At 40.6% G+C, this 22,972-nt stretch overlaps 1 protein-coding gene across 4 annotated transcripts in view; it reads right to left on the reverse strand.

The window, feature by feature from the left end:
• The window catches only part of LOC125691606 (uncharacterized), a 206,110-nt gene that overhangs the window by 101,120 nt on the left and 82,018 nt on the right, over positions 1–22,972 (reverse strand). For all 4 annotated transcript variants that reach the window (XM_048941108.1, XM_048941106.1, XM_048941104.1 and 1 more), the window contains 4 exons: positions 22,622–22,700; positions 21,389–21,536; positions 20,005–20,203; positions 16,679–16,737 (listed from right to left, as the gene is read on the reverse strand). The gene's annotated coding sequence lies outside the window, so the exon portion shown is untranslated. The remainder of the gene's footprint in view (positions 1–16,678; positions 16,738–20,004; positions 20,204–21,388; positions 21,537–22,621; positions 22,701–22,972) is intronic.

Consider the following 22,972-nt stretch of genomic DNA (forward strand, 5'->3'; position numbering starts at 1 on the left):
TATCTTTCCCAGGAGGAAAAGTATTATCACTCCTAATGGCCTGTATTACTCTGCTCAACCCCAGTGTCCCTTCCTGTCTCCTGAAAATTCAGCTCAGCTCTCACAGCTGAGAGAACAGCACAGTCACAAGGAATAGCAGTAGTACCAAATGCAATCAGTCACTGACTGATGACTTACAAAGCAGATTTTCTCTAGGCTCGTCTGACTAACAAATGCTAAAAGTGACTTTGCAGTAAGGTTGGGCACATTACTGACAACCCTATCCATATGCAGACAAGCACACACAGTCTATGAAAACCTTCAGTAAAGCTCCTGCAAGTATAAACTCTCCCATAACTACTGCACAAAGCCTGCAGACATATATTTACTTCCACATATTTCTTAAAGGCTCCAGCCAAGAAGTCTTGGGCACACATCTTCAAATCACCAGAGAATTTATTTTTTATTCCACATCATGCCAGTTCCTTCGCACAAATTATAATAATGAGTTTGAAGTCACATACAGACGGCAGTCTAGATATGAGCAGCATGCCCAGCATACAACAGATACGTTTCAACTCCAACAGAGCACAGTTCCTTTCTTTCCCAGGTGCTCTGTGAAAGCACTGTAATGCTTTTACTTAGATGCCCTAGGTATGATTGTAGCAACTCAGACATCTGTTTCAGTAGGCTACTTCTTATTATGCTATTCACCCACTAACTCAGAGCATATTTTTTAATCTGCCCATTCATTCTGGACATTTTTTTTTTTTTTTTTTTACTGTGAGGAACCTTCAACAACAACAAAAATGCCTGATAGGCATTTTTTCAGGCTGATAGGAGTGGTGAAGGCATCAGCAGATAGTGCTAGAGGAACTAATTGGGATCATGAGGATCTATGTTATGCCCTGGCATCATCTTTGACACATCTGAGGATTTTCTATCCATACAGTTCACTGAAGATGTGCTGCTGATGGTACACGTGAAACTGGGGATCGAACTGATTGTCGCTGATACTTGCTGAGAGATTTAGCTAATCCAGCTCTCAGACACAAACACTGATAATCTGGGAAATGAGAGGAAGACTGAGCACAGAAATAGCATCACAGTGATAACAGAACACTTCAAAATTATTTCAGAAGCCACTAAAACTGCCGATGTGCTAACATACTGCTATGGGATTGGAAAAAAATATAGTATTAATATCTGCAAGTTAGTATTGATTGCGAAGAGGGACGTGATCTGTCAGCTTGGTATTCACATCATAGCTGACGGATCCCAGTGGAACAATGCATTTCACAATATTCTAATTCCTTGTTCCTCATGAATAAGATACAGTACACTTCTGCTGTTCACTGTCTTTGGAGAGTTCTTTACTTCTTGCCACCTTACCTGCTCTTACTTATCATCACTGCTATTTTCTGTATTTCTGAAAACTGGTACAACAGCATCCAATTAGCATCCATGGTTTTCTATGGATACACAGATGAGGAACTCTAACAAGTCCAACAGAAAATAAAGTTTAAACAAAGTTGTTCTACACTGTTACCTAAAGACACAGTTCAGGCATAACCTTTTACGCGCATCAGTCTGCATCCTTCAGAAGTCACTAGGGCTAGATACGAAAGTGAGATGCTGTAAACCCAAGGGAAGATGAGAGAAAACAAACATATTTCCCGTGCTTACTCCAATACACATCTCAATGAAAATAACTGTCGAATTTGACTATGCTAGCAGAGCCAATTTTATCATGGAAACAGAACACACTTCACAGATGGCAAGGTATAAGAGCATCGTTCAGCGAGAGACAGTGTCTGAGTAGGGACAGATCCTGGGACTGAACACGTTGGGAGGAACAGCCATCTTAAGCACTCAGTGCAAGGGAATCTCTCTGTTTTGCCTGCTGAAACGCTCTGATTAACTTTTTTTTTTCCTCCATCCATTTTTTTGTACATATCTCAGCCAAATCAAAGATCCAAGTTACATACAGGATAAGCAAGAAAATTCTAACTAGCTGATCCACAATAGAGGATTCTGAATCTGAAATAATTTAAACTGCTACTGAAAAACAGTACTTTTCCACACTTCCCAGCATTAAAGGACCAGTCCTTTGGGTAACTAGAAGTAGCAAGTGACCTCCTGATCACACATTTCTATTAAAAAACATTACTTTATGTTGAGGCGTCCTTTTATACAAATAGCTATCATCAACTGAAGTATATAGCTTTTTCCACTTATTACTGTTATATTTATCAATACTGAAAGAATCTTTCCTTGCTATGAAAGCACCATGCCTTCGTGAAAGGGGACTGATAAATAATGTGTATTCAGATTTTATACAGAGATAGATACAGTCCCCACAAGCCTTTGTGAAGGGGATTGACAAAGAATATGCATTCAGATTTTATATATATTCACATACATGTAGTCCCCCACAATTCACATCAAGCTGTGCAAGATCTTACTACCTGCAAAATGAATCAGAACTTAATTAAAACTCCTAGCATCAGGAAATTTATTTCCGGTGGAAGGGCAGGTAATAAGCACAGCTCATTAAATACAAAACTGTACTTCTTTAAAATCTTAGCCTATTCTTTCAAAACATTATTTTTGAGAGCACTTAATAGAAAGCTGAAGGACAACCTGCAAGCTTAAGTACTTTGAGAAACGACACGGGTGATCAGAACGGAAACTATGAATGAGAGTGACAACAGTTTTATCATATTTATTTTGCATTCTATGCTTCAGTGTGGCTGCCACTAGCAAACAGAGCCAGAATTTCTCCCAATAGTTCTGGTTTGTCAGAATTCCCAGTAATTTCAAAGGAGTTTTTCAATTAACAAAAATACAGACAACACTGAATTTGTAGAAATTTGGCCACTTCTCATTTACAGCAGCACTTCCAAAGCATTCTGTTAAGCAATATGTTTTCTGACTCCTAATTAAATTATTTGAATTTTTTTGTTGTTTTAAACACTCAGCCTCAGTGAATACATATAAACATTCTTACGTATTTAACATGCAAATATGCTTTATGTAGAATTCAGACAACAAATTACAGGTCTCCTGGAACAAACTCTGCATGCATCTCTTCATCTCAAAGTATGACACATTCAAAAACAAACAAAGGAACAAAAAAACGAAACAAAATACATCACACAACGTGGATTACTAAGAAAAGACCTTAAGGAAAGGCAGTGGCAGAGAACCAGTTCTAAATTACCCAAAAATGGCAATGGTCACAATCCAGTTAAAGAAAGAAAGATTTTCTTACCCGTTCCAAAGACCAGGGCTCACCAAACACTCCAAGAAGAGGGATCTCCAGGTAGAGACACTTTCCTTGTGGCAGCCAGCCCTTAAATGAGGCTTAGGGAGGAGTGGGACCAGATTCCACCCTTTTCGGTTGCACAGGTGAATTCTTTCACCTGTGTCCCTTCACCAGGTGCTCAATCATTGGTTCAGGCTGTGACTTAGCAATTTTCATTTGAACAAAGACAAAGCAAGAGAGATGATTTTTCTGTCTTAGTTTTGTAGTATTTATTAAAAATGTCCCTATATATACACTTGAAATTGTCAGTGCAATTAGTCAAACACCAATGTCAGAATAGTCAATTTGGTGCACGTCATTTAAGCCCTCACCAGTTTTCTCCATTCTCCCTTTTTTTCCTGACAAGATTCTAATCATAGAATCACCAAGGTTGGAAACGACCTGTAACACCATCCAGTCCAACCGTCTCCTCATCACCATTGCCACCACTAGCACTAAACCACAGCACGCAGCACGTCATCCAGACGCCCCTTGAACACTGCCAGGGACGGCGACTCCACCACCTCCCTGGGCAGCCATTCCAGTGCCTGACCACTCTCTGAGAAAAAAAGTTCTTCCTTATGTCCAACCTAAACCTCCTCTGATACAACTTGCAGCCATTACCCCATGTCCTGCTCGTTGCCTGGGAGAAGAGGCCAAATCCCTCTTCACCACAACCTCCCTTCAGGAAGTTGTAGAGTGCAATGAGGTCTCCCCTGAGCCTCCTCTTCTCCAGACTAAATAATCCCAGCTCCCTCAGCCGCTCCTCATAAGCCCTGTGCTCCAGACCCCTCTCCAGTTTCGTTGCCCTTCTCTGGACACGCTCCAGGGCCTCATCATCTTTCCTGTAGTGAGGGGACCAAAACTGAACACAGTACTCGAGGTGCGGCCTCACCAGTGCTGAGTGCAGGGGGATGATCACCTCCCTGCTCCTGCTGGCCATACTGTTTCTAATGCAGGCCAGGATGCCGTTGGCCCTCTTGGCCACCTGGGCACACTGTCAGCTCATGTTCAGCCAAGCATCAACCAACACCCCCAGGTCCTTCTCCACACTCATCCAGACACTCATTCCCAAGCCTATAACGCTGCATGAGGTTGTACTGGCCAAAGTGCAGGACCCCACACTTGGCCTTGTTGAACCTCATCCCATTCACCTCAGCCCAGCGGTTCAGCCTGTCTAAATCACTCTGAAGGGCAACCCTACCCTCAGGCACGTCAACACCACCTTCCAGCTTGGTGTCATCTGCAAACTTACTGAGGGTTCACTCAATCCCCTCATCTAGGTCTAAAATAAAGATATTAAACAGGATGGGCCCCAGTACCGACCCCTGGGGGACACCACCTGAAACGGGTCACAGCTGGACTTCACTCCATTCACCACGACCCTCTGGGCACGGCCCTGTAGCCAGTTCCTTACCCAAAGAAGTGCCTATCTGTTCAGACCACGGGCAGCCAGTTTCCCCAGAAGAAGCCCATGAGGGACCAAGTCAAAGGCTTTGCTTAAGTCTAGGAAGACTACATCAACAGCCCTTCCCTCATCTACCAGACTAGTCACCCACTCATAGAAAGAGATGAGGTTGGTCAAGCATGATCTGCCTTTCATGAACCCGTGCTGGCTGGGCCTGATCCCCTGGACACTGCGTACATGCTGCGCAATTTCATCCAAGATGATTTGCTCCATAACCTTCTCTGGTACTGAGGTCACGCTAACAGGCCTATAGTTCCCCAGATCCTCCTTACGGCCCTTCTTGAAGATGGGAGTCACATCAGCAAGCCTCCAATCCTCTGGGACCTCACCAGTTAACCAGGAGCATTTGCTGATAGATGGCTGAGAGGGCTCAGCAATCACCCCCACCTGCTCCCTCAGCACCCAAGGGTGCAGCCCATCCAGTTCCACAGACTTGTGACAGTCCAGACGGAGGAGGAGCTCTCTGACTGTCTCCACCGGAATTGCTGGGGGCATTTTCTGTGCAGTGTCCCAGACTTCCAGATCGGGGCATAAAATGCCCAGAGGATAACTGATCTGGCTGTTAAAGGCAGAATACTCATGTAGAAGTCTGAGCAGCTCTAATTTTCACGCTTCCTCTCTTTCCACATTATTCAAATAAATGTTCATCCCCTCTGATTGTCTCTTGTTAATTGCTTTTAGCTATGTTATTTAGTGTACAAGCGTGCCTTAATTTGCTGCTACTATCTTTCAGTAGATGTCTACATGACCCCATAAGATCTCTTCCATAGAATGACTCTGGCAAACAGAGATGCTTGATGTTCTGATACCTGCATTGCAGCATTATGCGGGATGATCTACAGGAAGTGTTTTGTTATAGATTGACACCAGAGGTACAACATGAAGGTAATGTGCAGAGGTCAGAAATCTCAGCTTAAAGCACAGCATTATCTTCATTATATAGTCTCACTGTTAAGCAAAGGCTTTATCTGAGAACTGTTCAACAGGGCTTAACAGTTCGAATTTACTCTTTAAATATAAATAATTTCAGAAATAAATGGGATCAAAACTGCTTTGCCATTAGATATGGCACGAAACAAAAACAAACTGAAGATATCAATCAAAGGTAAAACAGCTGTCATATAAGTGCACATATTCTCAATTCGTGTGTCAGTCAGTGCCATCAAAGAAAAAAGTTACTCTTCCTCATCAGCAATATAATGATTCTGGCATTACATTTGGCTTAAGGACAAAATATGTTCTCCTCATTTTCACCTTGTTTTTGTTCTCTTAAGCACTACTTCCCTACCATATTCCTTAAATCTGCAGTGATTACAGTCAAAATTGAGCGCTTAATAGGGTTTAAAAAGGTAGAACTCCAATACTAAACCTAATAAAGCAATTCCCTGCAATATATAACTCCCATAGCAGTACAGTTTCCGTATCAGTTCCTTCCCATTAAGCAACTTTAAATTTTCAGTCTCTGTTGTCACCAGACACTTCATTTCCTTTCTCCTTCCAGGGCTAGGGGAGAAGCTGTCACGGGCTTCTCACACATTCACCTTCTTTTCAGCTGACCTTGTAAAAGGAGAGAGGAAATGAGCAGAAGTGGTGCTCTCCATCTCAAATGGAAAGGTGGACAGAAAGACTGGAAGAAAAGAGAAAGAAAGAGAACCACCTCAGTTATTCCACTTCTTACTCCCTAAAGACAGAATGTAGAAACAGCAAAAATGTTACCTCCTAAAGCAGCAATTAAGAGCAGATCGAGGGGTATGTCAGGTGGAACAGTCAGCCTTCCAAGGAAGGGTTCATCTTTGAAGTGTGCACTACTTTAGCCACCTACAAGCTTTTAAAATGTATTATTTGTCATTCTGAAGCCCGGCTGTACCTGAACACTAATAATGCACTTGTCTTCCAGCAAAAGGAGATGAGAAAACAAATAATAAAAAAAACCAAAAACAACAAAAAGCATCAGAAGCAAAGATGCCAGCTGCAGCTTAGAAAATGTGCTGAAGTTATTAAAGTCATTAGCATGAATGGAGAAGAAATATCTCAAGTCATCACTCATTAGTACCAGTAAATACACTATTCAGTATTATTTTCCAAGTGAACTGAAGTGAAATCTACATAATAAAGGACTAATTGACAGAGGTGTAGATGTAAAAAGCAGCTAAGCTCAGAGAAGAGCTTGCTGAAGAGGCTAAATACCATTCATGTGGAAGTTTAGAGCAGGCATTTGCTAGGAGTGCACCATGCTTGCTCTGAAGGCCTGCTTTTGCTCTCTCACACTCCCAAAGCTCAGCCTGAAGTCTGCAGGGCATGCCAAATCCCAGCAACTCACTGTCAACTCTCTCCTGAGGAAAGCCACATAGGGATGGAGGAGACCAGCTTGCCAAACAAGAGAATGCACAACAACCTGAGCAGGACAGACAGACCTCTCTTCTGTGGAGGCTGCACGAATGGAAGGGGATCCAATGGCAACGGCAGGCTCAGATGGGAAGGGCGACTCAGTTGGATGCTATCTAGGACCTCTGCACTCTTGCTTAGTGATTATCCTGCGTCTTTCTGCAGCCCTGCCATATTCCCAATATTGGTGGAGTCCTGTTCTGTGTCCCAGGAAGTGGAACAGGCAAAGAACTTGTCAAAAATTAACTGTTTTCTGAGGCAAAGATTAAGTCATTTCATGATTCGTAGATGTTCCTTGCAACCTCAACCGTTCTGTGATATGGACGTGTAGTGTCTGCACAGTAAAGGAACACAGATCCTGTGTGATCTGAGAGGGCAGAAATTGTTCTGTCCTACTCAAGGAACAGGCCCCACAGCCCCTTCCATTGAGGCAGATTTTTCTTGTTGAAGTGGAGGCTTGCATGCAAAGAACAAGCTCACAGGACACACAGAATTCTGAACCCAGGGTACCAAATGCCACCCAAAGAGCATAAAGCAACAGAAGAGAAAGACGGTACCTAAGACCACTTGCATTCTGAGGTTAGAGAAGTGAGGAGGCAACTCTGCCTCAAAAATCCCTTCCACTGCTTCACAGGAGTGCTTTCTTGTTAACCTCTTGTTGCTGACTTCCTCAATGCAAGCCATGGTTTTGGTCCCAGCTCCTAGGACAGCGAGGTTTCAAATGGTCTAAAGATGCTGAATGGATCTGTCAGGCACAACTGATGGCCCTGTGCTGTTTTACAGAAGAATATCTACTACATCACATAAAACTTCTTCATAAAAAGACAAATGCTTCTGATATCAAAAGGATTAATTGTATCAAGTCATTTACTATGGCCTTTTTTTGTTTACTTTTTCACAGCACATATGAAAATGAAAAGAATGCTAATTTCATGTACTTCAAAATACTTTATAATTCAAAAATGAATTGCAGATGTGTTGTAATTTAATGTAATTGTGACAAATTGCGCTGCAAATGCTTTGAAATTAAATAATCGCTGCTAAATGTCAGATGACGACATACATTCCTCAGCTCAACTTTACACCACGCTTTTTCAGCATCCTACTGCACCAACACAAGCATTTTTTTTGTTTAGTTCTTTGTTTTGTTTTTGTTTTTCTGTAATATCTAACTATTCACTTTGATTTATACTTCCAGCTGTCAAAAACACACTTCCCTGCCAAGTATCTTTATGAAATGGAAGCAATATTACCTTTACAAAACTCTTGGAAATCTGTATTAGAATGAGAAATCATCAACAGAAACCCCACAAATTCTATTGTGTATAGAGCAAATGTTCAAGTAATCACAAAATAGGCTTTTAGTGCTTGAGTGGAGCGTAGACAACAACAGCAAGAGGAACAATGGCCACATTACATACTGCTGTACAAACCACGGCACAATCTGTCCTGCATGTATCTGGTGAGTTGTTGAAAGTACAGACTTCCTTACTGAGCATTGTACTTCATTTTAATAGCTGTACAACGTAGCTCATTTTCCATACTGTATGCAATTCTGAAAGAGATTTTATTTGCTTTTCAGTGTTCATGATTCAGATTTGTATTTCTGTGACACCTACTTAAAAATCACACAAAATATAAACTTTTTGTTTCCGTTGACAACTCATCTTCCATTAAAGATCAGCATAAAAACAATAGAAGAAAAATAGAAGAAAAAAGACAATCTGATACAGTGTCTTGCTAAGAACAAGTAGGTTATTCAAAACGTTTTCGGCCCACATCTTTTTGGTGCTACAGTGTAACAAGTTGAGCTGTAAGCTTCACCCCTATACACAGCATGCATGTGTAGCCTCCTGCCAGCAAGGAGTCTGTCAGAAAGGGTTAGGACAGCAACATCCTCTTGCTTATGCAGAACCTCTTTTATGAAGGTGAGATCTGTTTAAATATGTGTTAAGAGTAAATACGTGTATACACATGATTTATGAGGCAGCATAAATACAGCCTGAAATGTGATCTCAATCATTTAGTAGCATCTGTAATTTCAACTACTGGAGATTTAGCACATACAAATGGCTGATTAGAACAGTTTGGCTTTAAGTTTTGGGAGACTTTTTTCTTGTCTGGCTAAAGCAGATAAACTAGGTAAGCCATATACATGAGTAAAAACACATAATTTTAAAAATTAAAATAGTACTGTTGGCACTTCTCACTAATTCAACTCAGAACCACAGATTCATACAATCCTTACAGTTGGAAGGGACCTTTAAAGGTCAAGTCCAACTCCCCTGCAATGAACAGGAACATTCACAGCTAGACCATAGAATGGCTGGGGTTGGAAGGGACCTCAAGGATCATCAAGCTCTAATTCCCCCCACCACAAAGCCTGGGTCGCCTAGCTCCCCATTTAGTACCAGCCCAGGCTGCCCAGCACTCCATCCAACCTGGCCTTGAACACCTCCAGGGATGGACGGGGCATCCACAGCCTCTCTGGGCAGCTGTTCCAGCACCTCACCACTCTCTCTGAAAAGAACTTCCCCCTGACATCCAAACCTAGATCTGCCCTCCCTCAACTTTAAACCATTTCCCCTTGTCCTGCTGTTATCAACCCTCGTAAAGAGTTGCTTCCCCTCCTGTTTATAGGCTCCCTTTAGGTACTGAAAGGCTGCAAGGAAGTCACCACGCAGCCTTCTCTTCTCCATGCTGAACAAGCCCAGCTCCCTCAACCTGTCTTCATAGGGGAGGTGCTCCAGTCCCCTGATCACCTTTGTGGCTCTCCTCTGGACCCTCTCCTACAGCTGTTTCTCTTGTACTGGGGGCTCCAGACTTAGATACTGTATTGCAGATTGGGCATCACAAGGGCAGAATGCAGAGAAACAATCACCTCCCTGTCCCTTCTGGCCACCCCTCTTTTGATAAAGCCCAGAATATCATTTGCTTCCCAAGCTGCAAGAATACACTGCTAGCTCATGTTAAGCTTTTCATCTGTCAGGACCCTCAAGGTCCTTCCCTGCAAGGAAGCTCTCAAGGACTGCTCCTCTCAGTATAGATGCCCAAGTGCCAAACCTTGCACTTTGCTGTGCTAATCCTTGTACAGTCAACGAATATAAAGACACTGTAATTATGAAATAAACAAGAGAGCTTAGCAGAGCAGATTATGATAACAAAAAGTGATTAAACAGAAAGCTTATCTGCATTCTGGGCTCACTGCAAAACTCCAGAGAAGGGATCTCCAAAAGAGATCCTTCCCCACTGGTAGCAAGCTCTTCAACAAGTCTAGGAGGGGGTGCAGCCAGGCTCCACCCCTTCCAGCAGCACAGGTGAATTGCCTTCAGCTGTGCTCCGCTGGCTGACTCATGGCTCACCTCAGGTGATCAATCAGAGCTTCAGGTCCTGATTCAGCAGTTCCCATATAAACCCTATTAGATTCACCTGGGCTCACCTTCCAAGTCTGCTGAGGTCCCTCAGATCAGGCTGCTCAGAGTTGCATAAAAAAGCAGAGAACACCACAATATTTTTCACATCCTCATTCCTTCCCATGTGCTGAAAACTTTCTTATTAACGATTTTTACATAATTTATTTGTTTATTGTTTACTTCTTACAAAATCCTTCTCAATTGTTGAGCAACAACAGAACCATTGGGAGCTGTCATACAAAAGCACACTTTATCCTTTTGAAATAGAAGTTAAAACATCAAGGGCACAAGACCACCTGTACTAGACACAAGCTCCAACAAACCTATGAATTGCTGGCAGTGATGACACAGAGTTAAATAACCTTACAATTTCAGTTTCCAATAATATTCTTGTCTGGCAGGTCAACTGGACGAGTCCCTAAGAAGCTTGGTCACGATGATGACCCCAATAAACACGTAAGACATAGACTGAATTTCTGGGCTCTGGTTGGTCTCTTTTGTGGTGGGAGGAGGGAGATTAATGCCTGTTAACAGATTGATACCTCTCCATTTTGGAACCTGATTTTTCACAGATGCCACAGGCTAACATTAAGAATGTGGAGGTAAATCCTATGCCTTGGAAAAATCTTTTACTTGACATTCCCCCAGAAAATGGAAGATGATGCAAAGGTTACATTTTAGATTTACTAAGGCAGTTAAAGTAAGTTTAATATTCCAATTTAAAACTTTTTTCAGAACAGCACTGCATAAATAATGAAATGCAATGCTGAAGAGTCTGGGAGAATCAAAAAGAAAACAATGTTTGTGTACAGCACTCTAAAGATCAGTAAGAAACTTAGTGCACATGAGCAGTAGAACATACATCTAACGATAGCACTGTTAAAGGGAACTGACTGATCACATATATAGAAGCTGAAATTCAAGAACAGTCTTTTGAAACCTCAGATGAAAGCATTCTGATGTCTGCTCTGGCCTGCCTATAAATCAAAATATCCAAAGTAACATTCTCACTGTATTCCATATGACACTGCTGATCCAGAAAAGCTGGAGCAAATTGAATATGCAATTCAAGTTAACTTCTCAAAAATGTAGAATAATACAGAAAACAGAGCAAGTGTATCATGGTTACTACTGTTCTGGCTCAGAAGCTGAGGCAAAACTGCATTTTGCATTAACCAAAACACACAAAAAACCTCTCCAATAAGCCCTAAAAGAAGGAATTGCATCAATGTGTCTTCATAGTGAAAAGGAAATATACTGCAAGGTTATGACTGCATAAATAGACCAGCAGTGCAAACTAGAGTATAGAATGGAACGATATCCTTTCACAGCTCATTTAAGGAAGACTACAGGAAACTAAGCTAAGTTTCTTAGCTTTCTTCACAGTATCTCTATATAGCATCATCCTTGATAAGAACCTTTAATCAAGTACTGTTCCGAAGCGCAACATGAAATGAAATACAGGTATATGTGAAAAATAAAGCTGTAGATACAGTTCAAGAAGCTTAGGAGAAGTTACTATTACAGTAACTGTTCTTGTCCCTAAGTTTAATGGTAATATTCTGTAGCATTTGAAAGATAGCCTGGGTCACAAAGGTGGGCATGTATCTAGACCAAGGCAGATGTTTTTGACAAAAGTTTTCAAATGCGTAGGCTATGTTTCGAGCCCTCATTCAATTCATATTGATCATCTCCTGTTCTACAATGTAGTGCTCAGTGTCATAGGCTAGGGCAGTACTTTGCACTGCCTTTGCTCCAAACATGACAGTCAGGAGACATTCCCTGACATGTCTGAGCTAATTACAGAAGGGCGATTTTTCCTGCACCACAGAAACATGGTGTTTTGTTATCTGAGCTACCTCTTTGTAGAAAACCTCTTCAAACGTCACTGAAAAGACAGTACTTTCTGGCAGATAAGTAATTTGTATATCAAGTGGTGTTTCTTATGGCAGAAAGACTATCACATCTCAAGAGTTATTTAACACCTCTTGGGAAAAATCTTTAATAGGGTTTAATACTAGATCTATACTACAGAGTTTAGCTTTCAGAAATATAGATAATAAAAGAATCCAATCACTCCAATCATCACTGTGCATAAACAATCCATACACCATCACTATACCTTGAAACGTTCATCAGATCATAGACCCTTTGACTCCCTCATTTCACTCAGAAAATCTTAATATCAGCAAATATATTCAGTATGCATGTCCTTAAGTAATTTGACTAACCAAAAGGCTTATTCCATCAGGAACCTATACTGAAAGCCTGTAACAAATCACTGCAACTGACCTTTTCAGAAGCTGTTGTTTTACTTTTCTACTAACAAGGAAGCATACTGTTATAGTTTTATTACATTTTACTTTCTTCTTTTGGAAGTGTTGCAATATTCTCCATTGATTACACTGGTAAATTTTTCAGGAATGTTTTAATGTCACTATAAAAGAAGACAGAAATTAACCTTAAAAATTTTCAAATGTTCCACAAATAAATTATCTGTGGAAGGTTCCAATTTATAATTGAGACATTTAGAGTTATCTCTGCAACTTCCACTGGTTTGTTTTTCGCTCTGCTTTATAACACAGCCATTAAAAGAACAGACAGGTAGCGACCATAAAACAGTTCTCAAACTAACAAAAGCCTGCTTTGCCTTCAAACCCTCACGTTGTTTCCCTCAGATACGCATGAAGTAATATGAGTTAAAAAGCCGATCAAGTAAATGATCGGCTATACTTAACTAATGTGTAAGAATGGCTGGGTTAATGTATTTATAATCAAAAAGAAATTCTACTGAACACTTATGAGTAATGTGCAATGTAACAGACCCATACGGCAATTCTGCACGGGAAATCTGTCTTAGATGTATGAATCCATTTACAGTCACCTTAATTATTCCATCATTGTCCCTTTTTATAGTGACTCTTTTGTACATTTGTGAAGGAGCACACCACTGGTCTAACTGTCCTAGCTTTTCATCAAATTTATTATTGAATTCCTAACAATCATGAACCCTCTTAGCAAGCAGATCTTTGGTGTCGTTAGCTAAATCGCTGGCAATCCAAATGTCAGCCGTAATTAGGCTGGATAAAACACAAGGACCTTCCCTTGGAAAAATAACATCCTAATTAACTGTTTTGCCAACATGCCCCAGATTGTAAAACTGAAGAGATGGGTACAGATCAGCATACTTCAGATTTTTAATTTTGATTTTCGAGGGATATTAGTGCAACCACTTTTTAAAAGAGAAATCCATCCTTTTTTCCTCTTCAAAATAAACTATGTTGAGACAGTGTTGTTTGAATACAATGGTGTAGGAGAACAAACGAGCCCAAAAGAATCAAGGTGGGACAGGCATACTGCAAGAAAAACTCGGGTTGTTGGGTTGTGGAGGGAGTTGTTTGTTAGGGACTGCGCTTTGTTGACTTGGTTCTATTATTAACTTTTAAATACTTGTCTCACTTCAATTTATAGGAAGGAGAGCAGGTTCTTTTAATATACGTATACCCGACTTCAGATTAAGAAACAACAGTTCAAATGTTGGTACCAACCAGGTACCTGTTTCTATCCTTCTTCTGCCAGCATGGCTTTTCTGGGCACTTTGGTAAGAGTCATATGCAATATCCAAACAGCACTTCTGAGATGGCCATGTCCCTCGAGGTGAACCCACACAAAAGGCACGAAGGCAACAAAAGAAGTGTAAGGAAAAAAAGAAGCAGAACAGAGATGTTTAGAACACGCAGAAAGGAGTCAGGATGAAAAAAATTAATTTCACCAATAAAAGGATAACAGCTGAGTTTCCAATACGAAATTAAGTTGAATTCCCACTTAGAAATGCAAATTCAGCTTGGATTCCTTTGGAATGAGTTATAAGCGCCTGAAAAACACAGCCAACAGATACAAGAAACACGTCATTCATAGCATGAGCTCATTTCTGACTGATTAAGCACGCTCAGAACAGTGCAAAAGTGAAAGTCTGTCCTGATCTGCACAGATGAAGTGCCCAGCTTCTCAGTCTTCTCAGTGTGATCTGCTGACACCTGATGGATTCTCTCTTTATGACAATGAGGATTTGTATATGAGAAAAGCTAGGATGAGGGAAACCTGAGTGTGACTCCATGCACTCTCTTCTCCTCTAAACTCTCTGAAAGCAGGAGCAGCTGCAAGCAGCTTCAAGCCAAGCTAAGAAAGTCACTGCACTTGCAGCCTGTTCTGTCTGCAGCACAAAACCTGCCTTCAGGAAGGATTCTGAAGGGCTGTAGAAGCCCAGCAAGAGTTAAGGCTTTTCTTCAGGAAGGCACTTGAGCACATACTAACTCCCAGGGAATTCAGCACAATCTTGTGCTGGGCCTTTTAACGACCCTCAGAATTAAGAATGTGACTGAAGAACATCACTGCAGCAAGGCCTTAATTTTTGTGAATCATCCTACCTACATTCAAGAAATGCCTACAATCCCTAAAACATACTTACTCTGAATATTAAAGGATTTCTTAGTACCAGATGAAAAAGGAAATGGGCATGAATTATTTATTTCAAATATTAAAGATTCATAAACCACTGGAGCAACCCAACTAGGCAGTAAAAATTCTCTATGTAAATAATTTACATTTCAGAAATTGTTACAAAACGCGTGATGACTTGTATGTGTGAAACCTGGTAGGGAGTCATTGTTAGGATGGCATAACTGACAGCTATTACCTACACAGGGAAAACAGCTATTTAACTCACAATCTTGAAAACGTTCAAATAAGAATATTCCCACAACCAAAAATACCTCTGGTTTTCTTTACATATCTGTCTGCATACACATACAAGTGCACACTTGTATCTATATAAAAACAGTTGATTAACTATACTGGGAGGTTACTTGGCCTATTAGAATATTCTGACGTGATTGATACTCTGAATCATTACTAATATTGTCCTCCTTGCTACAAGGCTCTCTCGGATACTGAACCTCTTGCCTGTTATTTTCTTTGATTTCCAAAACATGTCTGACTAAAATCCCCTTGGGAAATACTTCTGAACTTCCTCCATGGGGAAATAACTTCAAAGTTCTGTTAGTAATTTATGTATAGCATTATGGACTGGGGTCAGTTCGCAACTGAATTTCCATGGCAAGCGTAAGATTAGCTGATGGAAAGGACAGTTTAATATAAAATGCCTCCTTGCCCAAAAGTTCACACCGAGGCAGGTGTGCACACCTTGTTCACGCAGGCAGTCCTCGTTGAAATCAGAGCTCTCACTGCCTTGCAGTTTTTATAGTCATTCACACGAAGGTGGATAAATGTTAAAGATGCCAGACCTCTAACCCAGCAGCAATCTATCACACGCACTCACTGAACCTCCAATCAGACATGGTTCACTGGAGACAGGTCCCAGTTACAATGAGACAGCAGTGTAAAAGCAGCCCCAAAGCTAAGTTTGCCAGATGCCTGTGAGGCACACCTACTGATGCATACTCTCAGTTTCTAGATCTGGGGTGATGTAACAACTGATCCATCACAAGAAGTGCCTTGCATGGCGGGGTGTGTATATCCATATGACATGGATTTGCCCCCTGCAAGACCAGCATGTCCACTCACTCTCTTGCAGCCAAATTGCATGACAGACTACTGAGAAAACAACACAGAAAGGTTTCTGTAGCAAAAGGCCCCACTGCTGTCTGAGGGAAATACAGATCAGACCCACTAGCATGGTGAATTGAGGCTACCCACAACGAGAATGCAACCTGGTCTCTGTAATACTCTGCTGGTCACTCCTGGAACCAACCATCACATGTATAAAGAGCAGCATTAGGATTTTGTTAAATCTTTAGATTTTGTACGTTAAGCCCTAAAAACAGCCTTTTCATAAGGCATGTTTGTGGATTAAACTTGATTCAATGTATCCTAGCTGTCTCTAACTCCTATAGTGATCAAAATGTAATTAGGAGTAGTTAGTTTCTCCTGCAATATTCTCCAAAAATATTTTTGAGCTGTACAAAAATGTTTTAATTACATTCCCAAACCTATACTATGTATCTGAATTGGCTTGACAGAGCTGAAATTTATGTCACCTATTATGAAGTGTTAAATAAATTATTCAAAGAAAGCACTTTCAAAATTTTAACCTTTCTTCTTTCCTACCTTCTGTTTCCAAGTATTCCTCTCACCAGCATTTTTCCTCCTTTGTGATTGTTGAAAACCTAGACAAAAAAAAAGACAGAATCATACACGTATTCTGTACTAATACAATGGGTTATCAATCATATATAAGATGTGTGCTCACGAATAAGAGTTGTGCATACATTTATACACTGGCCCACACAAGTCCATCAATGGGCTAAGTACAATGAAGGACACTACAAATGTGAGCAGAGGAGTATACACATACAGAGTGGCAGCTGCTCAAAAACTTGACACAAAAGGCTTCTTCTTGTAAGCAGTGATTTTCTTGAATAATCAAGATGATCATCGATGATTCTCTAATGATAACAGCTCTTTAAAGGTAAAAATCTAAACAGTGATTGTTGTATAGAATTTAAAGATTTAAAATTGTAATTAATGCTCTGTGGCATGATAGGCAGATATTCAGCATGAGATTCTCACAACAGCATGAGAGTCATCCATGCCACAAAACAAGCCATAGAAATGCTAACATGCAAAAAAAACCCTAGAGAGAGGATTATTAAAACTCGTCCATAAATGTCATGTCTTCTGTATGCTTAAGTCCTCTCCTCTTACATTAATGATGTTCTCTCTGATCTGCAGTGCTTCTAACTGGGAGTGTCTCCAGCTTATCATTCCAGAGATACAGAATGCAAACAACAATTAAAAAACAGCTGCTGTTTAGCATTTGCCATAAAACTTCAAGATTCCTAGTAGGTGTTCTTTAGAAAAAGTTAATTAGTAATTTAGAGCAGAAAAGAGCTCATCACAATTTCTGTCCTCAATGGCACCTGGGGAGCTCTCCTTTGATTAGAATACTTGCAACGGGGGCTTCCTTTATATCTTTCATAATGGAGTTTACATTAGAGAAGCACTTTTTAAAAATGCTACAGAACTCAGAGCACCAATAGACAGTGCTGTTGTCTTTATCTTTATCTCCAATGACACAGATAAAGTATGCTGCTGTATCAGTCAGTGAAGAGAGAGGATAATCCCTAGCAGAGAGGTTGTTAGGCAGATCAAGGATGAAAGGATGTCTAAACACTGGGCTCACCTATGTAATTAATTGTGCTCATGCAGAAGTGCTGAACTACCAGTACAGTCCCTCTAGCCTAGGATATTGATCTGTAGGAGACAAACTGTACACTGCCTAACAATTGCCCAGAGATTATTTCAGATGGGCATCCAGAGGAGGTGAAAAGCACAGTGAATATACAATAAATATATCCATAGTCACTGTAGGGAACAGCCCTGACTGGTGCCACCAGACCTGAAGTGTTTCAGAGTGCAAAGGCTAGGTCAGGGGCAATGGACTGCCACTAGCTTTCAGATGAGATGCACTCACCATCTCCCACGTAATCCTCATGCTTTGTCAAGAGAAACCTAAGAGTAAAACTCTCTGATTACACACTGTTACTTCAGCAACAAAATTTAGCAAGGCAGCAACAGGCAACCATTATAGGCTCTGTATTAATTGAGCAAACAAGATTTGTAGATGAAAGATACTAGGCATGCCATGCTCCAGTTTGGAGGCTGATAGAAAACAATACTGTGTACAAATATCAATACATCAACAATACATTAATCACTTTAAAGGGCTGTTCCATGCCTGTTACAGACCACAGATCAGATAAAATACTGGTATGCTTATAGCCAGAAATGCTCCTCTAACGTTTTTTTCCCTGCATTAAACAGAAGAATTATTTAAATATGTGCAAACATGTGACATAATTATACCTAGTAAGATTAAAAGCTGTGACAGTATACCAACATGTTCGTAATATCTTTAACAGCACGCATCTCAAGCTACTTCTGACTTCAAGATACTTGACATCATTACAGTTATCACATCAAACTATTCTTGACTACAAGCTGTGCTCTAAATCTTCTTCACAATTTCCTGTTGCACCTTCATCAAGCTGAAAGATAGCAACACAGAATAACAACGAGAGACCTTCAGCAAAGCTGAGATTGCCCTGTCCCTAAGAAGAACGTGTGTAGAAGAGGCTCATCACTGTTCTGGTTGCCTTTCCCAGGTGTGCTGGACACAGCAAGGACAACTCTGCCAGGGCCAAAGAATCACAGAATGGTTTGGGTTGGAAGGGACCTCGAGGATCAGCTCCACTTCCACCACCCCTCCCTCAAAACCTGGGTCGCCTAGCTCCCCATTTAATACCAGACCAGGCTGCCCAGCACTCCATCCAACCTGGCCTTGAACACCTCCAGGGATGGACGGGGCATCCACAGCCTCTCAGGGCAGCTGTTCCAGCACCTCACTACTCTCTTCTGTAAAGAACTTACCCCTGACATCCAAACCTAAATCTTCCCTCCCTCAACTTTAAACCATTTCTCCTTGTCCTGCTACTATCTATTCTTTCAAAGCGTTGGCTCCCATCCTGTTTATAGGCTACCTTTAGGTACTGAAAGGCTGCAATAAGGTCACAGCCTTCTCTTCTCCAAGCTGACAAGCCCAGCTCCCTCAGCCTGTCTTCGTATGGGAGGTGCTCCAGTCCCCTGATCATCTTTGTGGCTCTCCTCTGGACCCTCTCCTACAGCTCCATATCTTTTTTATACTGCGGGCTCCAGACCTGGACACAGTACTCCAGATGGGGCCTCACAAGAGCAGAGTACAGGGGGACAATCACCTCCCTGTCCCTTCTGGCCACCCCTCTTTTGATAAAGCCCAGAATATCATTTGTTTCCCAAGCTGCAAGAATACACTGCTAGCTCATGTTAAGTTTTTCATCTATCAGGACCCTCAAGGTTCTTCTCTGCAGGGCTGCTCTCAAGGACCACTCCTCCCAGTCTGTATGGATGCTTGGGATTCCCCCGGCCCAAGTGCGAAACCTTGCACTTTTCTGTGTTGAACCTCATCAGGTTTACCCAGGCCCACCTTTCAAGCCTGTTGAGGTCCCTCCAAATGCCATCCCTTCTTTCCACTGTGTCAACTGCACTGCCCAGCTTGGTGTTATCAGCAAACTTGCTGAGGGTGCACTCAATTCCATCATTGATGTCACTGATAAAAATGTTGAAGAGCACCAGTCCCAAGACAGACCCCTGGGGGATGCCGCTCGTTACCGGCCTCCACCTGGACATAGAGCCATTAATCACCACGCTGTGTTTGAGGCCTTTCAACCAATTCCTTATCCATCAGATGGTCCACCCATCAAATCCGCATCCCTCCAATTTGAAGATAAGGATGTGGGACCACGTCAAAGGCCTTGCTCAAATCCAGGTAAATGACATTGGTCACCTTCCCATTGTCCACCAGAAGAAACAGTTGTACTTGTCCACAAATGCCTTACCTCACCTCCGCGGTCTTCTCTGCCTCCACCATCTTCTGTTTATCTTAGGGTGGCATGAGTAATTTTAAGCTAGCTTGTTTTCTTCATTTTAGGTAAGACAACAGAGGTTTACTTTCCAGGCTTGTCTTCTTTTGAGGTGTGCAATGTCTTCTGAACTCATTTCATGTTTTTTGTCTTTCTGCTTAACCCTCACATGAGGCTGCAAGAGAGGATAATGAACTGAGTTCACATGCAATTATAGCTTTAGTGCAATGCAGAGCGTGCTTCTGTCCCATAAGATGTGTTAAAGCAAACTGCATGCTTTTTTTCCTTCATTTTTATCCCTTACACAAATTATTTTGAATCAGTAGTTTGCTACTGAATGTTGGGAGGATGGAAGAATGATACTCTTGCAAATAAATTCATCCTTCACCTCATTTAAAAGAATAAGGAATATCCAGTGAACTTTTAATTTATTAGCTGTGAACACGTAGGTATATAACTCAAAAAGAGTGATATAAATAACAACATTGTTCTTTTATTTCTTTATACAGCACTACCTCTGTGTGTCTGTGCTTTAATTCGCAAAGATATAATGGGGTAAATACAAAAACTGTCTGCCAGCTCTTCAGAAAAATAACTGATATGAAATTATAATTAAGGAGTTAATACTATCTGACCATATGATCTTCAAGGCATAACGAACTATGGATGTTTTCTTTTGTTTAGAGCCTGAAGCTCCAGCCTATGTGAAACCTTTTAAATGCTTAATTAGCAGCAATCAGGCACCAATACAGCTCAATCTAATTGAGGGGATAGGACAACTCTCCAGCTTGGCAGTCATTATTTTCAGCAATTGGTCTTTATTTTCTTGTATCAGAACTTTTGTTTTCTTTTAGAAAGTTTCGTTAAGGGAAATTGAACAAATGAAGTTGTATCAGCTGCATAAAATAACAGTTCTACACCCTGAAGAACTGGGAATGAAAAACTGGTAAATTTCCTTTATAAAATAATGCCATAGAAAGCACTTTATACATTTCTCATAACATAATGCTTTGAAAGTGTTTCTCTGTCACAGCACAGTGCTGTTTTGTGAGACTTTTAACTCCAGAAGGCTAAGAAGAATCACGTTAACATACTTCAGATATGTGTGAACATGGACTTTAGGCAAACAAACTTGCCATGTTTTCCATCATCTCAGATTTAGATTGCTTTCTAACATCTCTCTTTAGTATTTACCTTACTTTCCTTGTGAAGGAAATCAAAAGGCAAATCAGAAGATACTGTGTTTTCAGCTGACTGTCTTCTGCTCTTTGTACATGCGTTACGCTATTTTCACTGTTGGACAAAGTAGTAGGAAGCCTGGTTTTTAGTGAAGCGTATCCACATTATGAAGAAAACTCACCACTACTTCATCTTGATGAGGTTTAACCTCTTTGTTTCTCACAGCTACTGGATATGAAGGTTGATTACTGGTAGAACAAGCTGAACAAAACCATGCATCCATGCATCTTCAGATAGAAATAGTCACCACAGAAGCAACTTGGTGAGTGCTACAGTGATTAAAAAAAAACCAACCAACAAAACCAGCCTGAATCTGGAAAATCTTACTAACATCCCTTTTCCGTTCAGAAAGCCCCCTAAAAATTTAACCGCTGAGAAGTATTTTAGCAAATGGGGGCCAAAGCAGTTGCAGATTTCTTGCAAAACAAAGTTTAAAACAGGTGGTTTAATGAGAATATAAAGTAAGTGGTTAATGATTCAGAAACTTCACATAATTCTGCCCAGAAATTCAAACACTTTCATTTAGACTTTTGTACCAGCCACCAGCTGTAGAGAATGTTTTATGATATCTCATAAATTCTTCTCCTCACTGAAAAGCATTTAAAACACACTAAACGTGCTTCAAGAGAATGTCTTCATTTAACTGACCATTTAAAAAAATTATGGCAGCAATGCCAAATGTGAAATTTCCAATGATTAAGAAAGTTTTACGAGGGCATAACTAGTGAAAAATGCAAGCATATAGGGTCTATTCATAAGTGCTGTCAGGACTGACAGTCCTTTAAAAACTCCAGGTTAACTGAAGGACCATTTTTCATACACACTACTATATTCTAGTCAAAGCCTCACTCAATGCCCTTTCACACATACAGTTGTCAGACTGTTGGACTTCTGCTCTGAAAAAAAATCCTTTCTCTAATCTGGCTTTTTTTCACTTTCATTTCTTAGGGACTGAGTGTGGATATATTTTGTATTTGAATAATGGAAGAATTTTAGTAAAATTTCCCCCATCTGAAAAAGAGAAAATCTGAATGAACCGTAACTATTCCACAGTGTAATTCTTTCAAGCAGTTAAATGACAAGCTTTTTCTCTGTTCTTGTTTAAAATAAAAATCAGCCATGAAACAGTCCAGAAGTACTTAATGGTGGACTCCAGCCTAATGGTTGAAAAACAACCTAATAGTTTGGAAAATATAGTAGATAGTATATAGTTTATATCATGAAGTGTCTGGATTATCAATAATCAATGCACAAAAATATTTCTATTAAGTGTCTCTAGCAAAATGAATAATCCTATTCTAAAATATTGTTTGCCTCACTTCATTTTCTGTCATGTGTACAATGCACTCCATACCTGCTTGTATTTCACTATGTCGTTTTCAGAGTTTGCTGCTGTATGTTGATATGTGATTGAAGTACTGCAAAATAGCAGGCTGTAAGGTAAATCACATCAATATCAAATAACAAGTAAGACATTACAAAACATATTTATTGCCTTGTTATACACTGTGATAGCCCAGAGAAGCGCATCCAGCATTGATGACTGCCCTGCTTACTTCTGAGCATGCCTCTAGCACATTTCAATTAACATTTGTTTCTTCAGTAGCCAAATGTTAATTACTTCTCAGCCACCTGTGAAACTTTTGTTGTTGTTTTTATTTTTTTAATGCATCATTTTTAATAAATAATGCAGAACTACATTAAA

The sequence above is a fragment of the Lagopus muta genome, chromosome 4 (genome assembly GCF_023343835.1).
Source record: "Lagopus muta isolate bLagMut1 chromosome 4, bLagMut1 primary, whole genome shotgun sequence".
NCBI classification, from domain to species: domain Eukaryota; kingdom Metazoa; phylum Chordata; class Aves; order Galliformes; family Phasianidae; genus Lagopus; species Lagopus muta.